This window comes from Sphaerodactylus townsendi, linkage group LG06, assembly GCF_021028975.2.
Source record: "Sphaerodactylus townsendi isolate TG3544 linkage group LG06, MPM_Stown_v2.3, whole genome shotgun sequence".
Classification (NCBI taxonomy): Eukaryota; Metazoa; Chordata; class Lepidosauria; order Squamata; family Sphaerodactylidae; genus Sphaerodactylus; species Sphaerodactylus townsendi.
In genome coordinates, this window is record NC_059430.1 from 8,405,928 (window position 1) to 8,414,952 (window position 9,025).

Consider the following 9,025-nt stretch of genomic DNA (forward strand, 5'->3'; position numbering starts at 1 on the left):
CCTATATGGCAAACCTGAAGGTACTGTTGGTGGAGGCTGGGTGGATTGGCGCACATGTAAAGTGCGCCTCGGACAAGTCCAAAGGGAGGGTTAAGAAATCTCCGGCGTTGGATTGCTTCCACTGTTGGAGCGGAGCGTTTCCATTGAGAATTTGAACCCATCTGAGGTGGTCTGTTGACCCCTTTTTCAAATTCAAGATGGCCCTGGTATCCCCGTTCTTCTTGGGTACTGGTGAAAAAATGGAGAATAAGTCCCTCTGAACGCTGGTGTTCTGGAGTCGGCTGAATGGCATGGATGACCAAAAGGTGCTGAGACTGCTAATCTCAACTGGGAAGCCTTGATAGGGTTGGAGCTGATGGGGAGGGAATAGAAAGCGGCTCCTTGGCCAAAGCTTGAATTCTAACGAGTACCCTACCGAGGCGACCTCCTGACCCAGAAGCGTCCACGTGGTCTCCTAGCCACCTGTGGCTGAAGGCCAAGAAGGCAGCCCCTATGGGGATGTCTTGGTAGTCAGGCCTTGTTACCGCCCGATTTCCGGGCCGGAAACCCTTGTTAAGGTTTACCCTGGGACTTGAAGTTCTGTCTCTTGTGGAATGTGACTGACTTTGCCAAGGTTGCCTTCTCCCCTCCCTACTGAAGCGGGGGGGGGGGAGGGCGATAGGATCGAAGGGCTGTCTTGGCGTGAATCTGGAGCTTATCTGCACGCACTGGCGTGGCATTGACTTTGTGATCTTTTTGTCTCTACTAAAAATACGGTCTAATTCTGTGCCAAAAGTATGCCCGCCTGAGAAATTGAAGCTAGAAACCACTGACTTTGACAAAACATCAGCCTGCAGCGGCTTAAGCCAAAATAAGGCGGCGCACCACGAGAAGAAGTAGCCATAGTCGCGTGGCCAATTAAGGAAAGGCAGTCCAGCGTTGCGTCGGCTAGGAGAGGGAAGTATGGCCATTAACACTAAACTCCGCCCCCTCCCTGAGACCCTGATCTTCAGGGAATGCGTGCCAACAAGCGCTGAAGCCAGACTATGGCTGCTCTGGCTACCGTGGCGCGGGGGCCAAAATGCTTGGCGACATAGCCGTGCCCTCATGGACTCTCTTGGCGGAGTAGGTGGTCCGCCTTTTTCTCCTAAGGGGTCCTTAATTGAACCCTCACCATCTCTATATACTAAGCCCCTGAATGCAGGGCCCTGAGAGCCGGGCCCATCCACCAATGGGGTCCTAGTGAGTGGCGTGAGGTGGTCTGAGGTGTAAAGATAGAGCTTCTTGAAAACAGGGGAAACCCTTGTTTTTTGCCGGGCCCACCCACTCCTTCACTGAACTTCCGTTCAAAGAGCTCTGGGAGTGGGAAATATTTCTGGGATTCACTCATCTAACTTGCGCAGAAGAGCCGCCAACCCTTGGGACAGCCCTTGATGGGCTTTTGCGCTTACTAGCATCATTGGGGTCCTCTGCATCCTGCCTCATCATGCAATTCAAGTGCAGAAATTGTCTTGGATAATAGAAAGGAAACATCCTCAGGACTTAAATAGCCTATGGGACTGCTCAAGAAGCCTCTGTCTGGGGTGATTCTGGTTCTGAAAAAGTGATCAGAGTCCAGGTCTACCTCTGCCTCAGAACACTTTCGGCTCCAGTCCAGAGCTGGGGGAAGATTCCCGCCACAGCCTGTCTCTGGTAGCCCTCCTAGGGGACCCTAGATCTGCCCTGTGCCTGGAAGATGGAAGCCTGGAAGTGGGAAGGGGCTGCAATAATGCCCCACCTCCTCCCTGATGCGACTCTCTCATGAGGGAAAGTAAGCGATCTGGAGTGAGAGATTTGGCCCGATGCAAACCGGCCGTGATTTAACAACAGGGCCCAAAGTCACTTGCTCCCCTCTGGGGTCTTGCCTGCTGGCGCCGAAGCGCCCGATGCTGCTAAGCGCTCCGTCAAGCTGAGGGCCGCTGCGAGGAGGCCGCCGCCTCCTCCAGCCCGATCCGTCGCCCTCCAGAAGCCTGCGCTGCAGCCTGACTCTCGGCCCTCCCGAGCGGCTGCTTGGCGTCAGCCGCCTTGACGGCCGGCCGAGGAGGGCGCCTCAGGAACGCCACGGGTGCGGGAGTCGTCTCTGGAGGGGGACCACTGGCCAAGCCGCCGACTGCGCTGGGCCCCCATAGCCTCTACCTCTCTCCCAGCCCTCCGGCTGTGCGAGGAGGGTCCGCCGCCCTGGTGCTCTCCGCAATCGAGCGCCGCGAAGCTCGTGGCAGGGAAAATGGCGCCGACGCCATGACGATCCGTTGGCGGGAAGAACTCCCGCTCTTTCTCTTCTCCTCAACTCTCCTCACAGACCACAGAGGGAAGGGGGAGGAGGATGTGAGGTAAATTTGGCAACACGAGGAAAGGTAAAGCACAAACACACACAAATCCTCTGTCTTTCTTTCTTTCTCTCTCTCTCTCTCTCTCTTTTTTTTTGAAGAGCCTACAAAAAAGCCTGCACTCCCTGTTCAAGGCAGGAAGATACTGGGGCTTGACGACGTCAGCAAGGCTAGTGGGCGTGGCCAACGGAAATTGTCCCTGCCTCCTTGAGAGAAGGTGATGAAAACCCAAGCAAGACGGTCTCCCAACATCCAGTAGAAGTTACCAAGTTCAGAGGATTTGTTCCTTTGGCTGCAATTACGCTCCGGTATGTGCTTCACTCCCACCTGTGAGTTCACCATCATGCTCAAAGTACGAACAACCAAACCCATACCAATTTCTTTCTGTAATACCCATTGTCTGGATAATTGTGTACTCTTCAGAGGTGATTTGTCGGTAGCATTCCTTGGCTGGATTTTTGTTTGTTTGAGGTACTGGATCTTAACCATAAAGGGGCATTTCGTTCTTTAACCCTGTGGAAGACCAACTCAGTCCAACTTCAATGTCTGTCTTCCTCTCTTCTTCAACCCCCCTCCCCAAAGGAAGACAGTATGACTGGAGGGGGCTGGGGGGGCTGTGGAAATTGAAATGTGCTGCCTGTCTCTCACCCACACTGAGTCTAGTCCAGGGGTCTGCAACCTGCGGCTCTCCAGATGTTCATGGACTACAAAAGCCCATCAGCCCCTGCCCCAATTGGCCATGCTGGCAGGAGCTGAGTCTAGTCCAGCTGAGTCTAGTCCCCTGGAGTCTAGTCCAGCTGAGTCTAGTCCAGGGGTCTGCAACCTGTGGCTCTCCAGATGTTCATGGACTACAAATCCCATCAGCCCCTGCCCCAATTGGCCATGCTGGCAGGAGCTGAGTCTAGTCCAGCTGAGTCTAGTCCCCTGGAGTCTAGTCCAGCTGAGTCTAGTCCCCTGGACTAGACACTGAGTCTAGTCCAGGGGTCTGCAACCTGTGGCTCTCCAGATGTTCGTGGACTACAAATCCCATCAGCCCCTGCCCCAATTGGCCATGCTGGCAGGAACTGACGGGAATTGTAGTCCATGAACATCTGGAGAGCCGCAGGTGGCAGACCCCTGGTCTAATCATAGCAACTTGGGTGAACCAACCAGCATGCCAGACGCATACTTCTGCCCACACACAGAGACACTGACTACTTAACCCCACCCCTACCCAAACCACGTCTGCAGAGACTATGCAGAGGGAGACTGCCGCTTTCATGCAGAGACGGGAGCGGAAGTCTGACTTGCTTCCCTGCCCTTCCACACGTCCTCCTCCCCCGCTCCCCAGCCTCTCCGCTCCATCAGCTAAACATGGAATCTCATTTATTTGCAGCTAACAGAGCTGCGCAAATGTAACGAGGAATAATTCATATTTGTTCCCTTGGTAACATTAGACGGCAAAGACGGAACGGAGAAACAAACTCTGCTTTCTGGAGATGACTGAGTGACACCAGGCACCTGGGAAGACCATTCCATCCCAACCAGTGGTGGATCTACCAGGGGACAGGGGGGTGCGCCACGCACCGGGCGCACGGCTTTGGGTCACGTGAGGGGCGGAAAATTCCCCTCGACTCCTCCCCCTTTCCCGCGACCCCCCCCCCCGCAGCGCTTCCCTCCCACACTTACTTTAGCAAACCAAGCAGGCTGGAAAACAGGCCTGCCTTTGTGGGAACTGCATTTCCCAGGAGACCCTGGGAAATGTAGTTCCCACCAGAACAGGCAGGCCTGTTCTCCTGCCTGCTCGGTTTGCTAAAGTAAGTGGGGGGGGTGCCATGGAAAGGGGGCGCCACAGGGGTGGGGGGCAGGCGACAAAGCCAGAGTGCATACCAGGTGCACTCTGGCTCATTCCGCACATGCAGAATAATGCACTTTCAAACTGCTTTCAGCGCTCTTTGAAGCTGTGCGGAATGGCAAAATCCACTTGCAAACAGTTGTGAAAGTGTTTTGAAAATGCATTACTTTGCGTGTGCGGAAGGGGCCTGTGATCCCAACAATTCACCATCCATACTACTCCTGGCATGATGCCCATGCTCTATGCCTCGTTGGCACCTCCAGGTCAAAGAAAGCAAAGCAGCATAAGAACATAAGAATGAGCCTGCTGGATCAGACCAGCGTCCATCTAGTCCAGCACTCTGCTACTCGCAGTGGCCCACCAGGTGCCTTTGGGAGCTCACCTGCAGGAGGTGAAAGCAATGGCCTTCTGCTGCTGCTGCTGCTCCGGAGCACCTGGTCTGCTAAGGCATTTGCAATCTCAGATCAAGGAGGATCAAGATTGGTAGCCAGAGATCGACTTCTCCTCCATAAATCTGTCCAAGCCCTTTTTAAAGCTATCCAGGTTAGTGGCCATCACCACCTCCTGTGGCAGCATAGTCCAAACACCAATCACACGTTGCGTGAAGAAGTGTTTCCTTTTATTAGTCCTAATTCTTCCCCCCAGCATTTTCAATGCATGCCCCCTGGTTCTAGTATTGTGAGAAAGAGAGAAAAATGTCTCTCTGTCCACATTTTCTACCCCATGCATAATTTTATAGACTTCAATCATATCCCCCCTCAGACATCTCCTCTCCAAACTAAAGAGCCCCAAACGCTGCAGCCTCTCCTCATAAGGAAAGAGCCCCTCTGGCCCCTTCTGCACATGCACAATAATGCACATTCAATCCACTTTCACAACTGTTTGATAGTGGATTTTGCTATTCCGCCCAGTCAAATCCAGCTGCAAAGTGCATTGAAAGTGGATTGAAAGTGCATTATTCTGCATGTGTGGAAGTGGCCAGAGGGGGTGTGAGGGCGAGTCATGGAAGGATCTAAATCCCTGGAAATCACCCAATCTGCGATCAGGATCTCTCGCTAGATCATAATTAGGACCAACCCCGTACAAAACCTATCTACACTGTTGAACAGGTACGTTCAAAGCCAATAGCACCTTACACATCAACAATATTTTGGAGGCATCTGGCAAAGGGAGATTTATTTGATTTATTTGACTCTTGAAAGAACATAACCAAAACTTTTGTAGGACACTGAGGTGCTACTGGTCTCGAATCTAGCTGTTCTACTGTTCAGACCAACGTTGCTACCTTCTAAAAAAGATCAGAAAAAGGTCTGGAAAATGGTAAAAGGTCTGGATTCCATGTCCTATGAGGAGCAGCTTAGGGAGCTGGGTATGTTTAGTCTGGAGAAGAGAAGGTTGAGGGGTGACATGATAGACCATGTTTACATGTCTGAAGAGAAAGCAAGGTTGTTTTCTTGCTGCTCCAGAAACTCGGACAGTGGTGGCGAACCTTTGGCACTCCAGATGTTATGGACTACAATTCTCATCAGCCCCTGCCAGCATGGCCAATTGGCCAATGCTGGCAGGGGCTGATGGGAATTGCAGTCCATAACATCTGGAGTGCCAAAGGTTCACCACCATAGAACTAGGACAAGGAGTAACGGGTTCAAGGTACAGGAAAAGAGATTTCACCTAAACATTAGGATGAACTTCCTGACAGTAAGGGCTGTTCAGCAGTGGGATAAGCTGCTTCAGCGTGTGGTGGGATTTCCTCCTTTGGAGGTTCTGAAACAGAGTCTGGATGGCCGAAAGCCAAGGGTGCTTTGATTGTGTGTTTCCAACAGGCTACAATGAAGACTGTTGGTACAAGTTTTCTGCATTTTCACTTTGGTGTGTACCTTCCCCTCTTGCTTAGCATTGATTGTGTGTTTCTGCATGGCAGGGGGTTGGACTTGATGGCACATGTGGTCTCTTCCAACTCTATGGTTCTATAAGAACATAAGAACATAAGAACGAGCCTGCTGGATCAGACCAGAGTCCATCTAGTCCAGCTCTCTGCTACTCGCAGTGGCCCACCAGGTGCCTTTGGGAGCTCACGTGCAGGATGTGAAAGCAAGGGCCTTCTGCTGCTGCTGCTCCTATGAAATCACATTGTTCAGAGGACCTTATTGGTTGCAGCTAATGATAGCATGTTTTCAAACATGTCTCTGCATCCCTAAGGAGAAAGAATTATCAGCTCAGTCGCCACTCCCCACCCTCGGAGGGTAAGAAACTTGCTATGTAAAGACTTTAATTAAGTTCATGGACAATTGGAAACCCTCAATAGGACATCCAGATAAAACAGAAACAAATAAATCGATGACTGGTGGTTTTGAAGGTTAAGGATTGTTAAATTAAGATCCAGTAGAGAGACGTGAGATTTGTTTTTACTAATGATGATGCTGAAGATTTAATTTCATTGTGATACTTAATAGCCAAGTGTTGAAAGTATAGGGCCGTGGTGGCGAACCTATGGCACTCCAGATGTTCATGGCCATGCTGGCAGGGGCTGATGGGAAATTGTAGTCCATGAATATCTGGAATGCCAAAGTTCGCCACCGCTGGTATAGGGTCTAAAGGTTAATATTCAGCATAGAATAAACTGGAAGTCTATATAAGAACATAAGAACAAGCCAGCTGGATCAGACCAGAGTCCATCTAGTCCAGCTCTCTGCTACTCGCAGTGGCCCACCAGGTGCTATTGGGAGCTCACATGCAGGATGTGAAAGCAATGGCCTTAAGAACATAAGAAAGAGCCTGCTGGATCAGACCAGAGTCCATCTAGTCCAGCTCTCTGCTACTCGCAGTGGCCCACCAGGTGCCTTTGGGAGCTCACATGCAGGATGTGAAAGCAATGGCCTTAAGAACATAAGAAAGAGCCTGCTGGATCAGACCAGAGTCCATCTAGTCCAGCTCTCTGCTACTTGCAGTGGCCCACCAGGTGCCTTTGGGAGCTCCACATGCAGGATGTGAAAGCAATGGCCTTAAGAACATAAGAAAAGAGCCTGCTGGATCAGACCAGAGTCCATCTAGTCCGGCTCTCTGCTACTCGCAGTGGCCCACCAGGTGCCTTTGGGAGCTCACAGGCAGGAGGTGAAAGCAATGGCGCTAAGAACATAAGAAAGAGCCTGCTGGATCAGACCAGGAGTCCCATCTGGTCAGCTCTCTGCTGCACCGCGGTAGCCCACCAGGTGCCTTTGGGAGCTCACATGCAGGATGTGAAAGCAATGGCCTTAGAACATAAGAAAGAGCCTGCTGGATCAGACCAGAGTCCATCTAGTCCAGCCTCTGCTACTCGCAGTGGCCCACCAGGTGCCTTTGGGAGCTCACAGGCAGGAGGTGAAAGCAATGGCCTTAAGAACATAAGAAAGAGCCTGCTGGATCAGACCAGAGTCCATCTAGTCCAGCTCTCTGCTACTCGCAGTGGCCCACCAGGTGCCATTGGGAGCTCACATGCAGGAGGTGAATGCAATGGCCTTCTGCTGCTGCTACTGCTGCTCCCGAGCACCTGGTCTGCTAAGGCATTTGCAATCTCAGATCAAAGAGGATCAAGATTGGTAACCATAAATCGACTTCTCCATAAATCGACTCCTCCTCCATAAATCTCCATAAATCCATATAAATAAATACTTCATGAGCTGGTGAATTTCTGTCTTTGTGTCTGTTCTGGACTTTGATTTTGAAGTACACATTTTTAAAAATTGGGAGGGAAAGCAACTCTTGCTCACTGCAAGCTGTAACAAAACTGGACATTCAAGGAACTGCAGAAAACAGATGATACTTTGTCAAGACTGATAAGCTGGAGGTGCCGGAGGCATCATTTGGATGACAGAAAGGCACAAGGCGTGACAGGGAGGGATGGTGACCAGGCAGGTGACTAATGGGAGCCCGAGACACCAGGTTGGGAGTCCAAGACAACGGGGAGAGATGGCGATCAAGCAGATGAGTAAGGGAGGCTCGAGAGAGGAGGTATGGAAATTTAATACAACAAATAAATAAAAAATAAGGAGGTTTAGTGCCATCAGCAGTGACTCAGCACTCATGGGGATAAGCCCTTTAAACCCAAGAGCTGGATCAGATTCTGAGGATTTACCGAGCAAAGATGAAGCATGCTGGGCTCATGTTCAAGATGGCAAAGGTTGGTGCCAGCATGGGTGTGCCAGATATGAGTCTGCATAAGAACTTAAGAAGAACATAAGAACATTAAGAACAAGCCAGCTGGATCAGACCAAAGTCCATCTAGTCCAACTCTCTGCTACTCGCAGTGGCCCACCAGGTGCCTTTGGGAGCTCACATGTAGGATGTGAAAGCAATGGCCTTCTGCTGCTGCTTCTTCCCCCAAGCACCTGGTCTGCTAAGGCATTTGCAATCTCCGATCAAAGAGGATCAAGATTGGTAGCCATAGATCGACTTCTCCTCCATCAATCTGTCCAAGCCCCTTTTAAAGCTATCCAGGTTAGTGGCCATCACCACCTCCTGTGGCAGCATATTCCAAACACCAATCACACGTTGCGTGAAGAAATGTTTCCTTTTATTAGTCCTCATTCTTCCCCCCAGCATTTTCAATGGATGCCCCCTGGTTCTAGTATTGTGAGAAAGAGAGAAAAATGTCTCTCTGTCAACATTTTCTACCCCATGCATAATTTTGTAGACTTCAATCATATCCCCCCTCAGACGTCTCCTCTCCAAACTAAAGAGTCCCAAACGCTGCAGCCTCTCCTCATAGGGAAGGTGCTCCAGTCCCTCAATCATCCTTGTTGCCCTTCTCTGCACTTTTTCTATCTCCTCAATATCCTTTTTGAGATGTGGCAACCAGAACTGGACACAG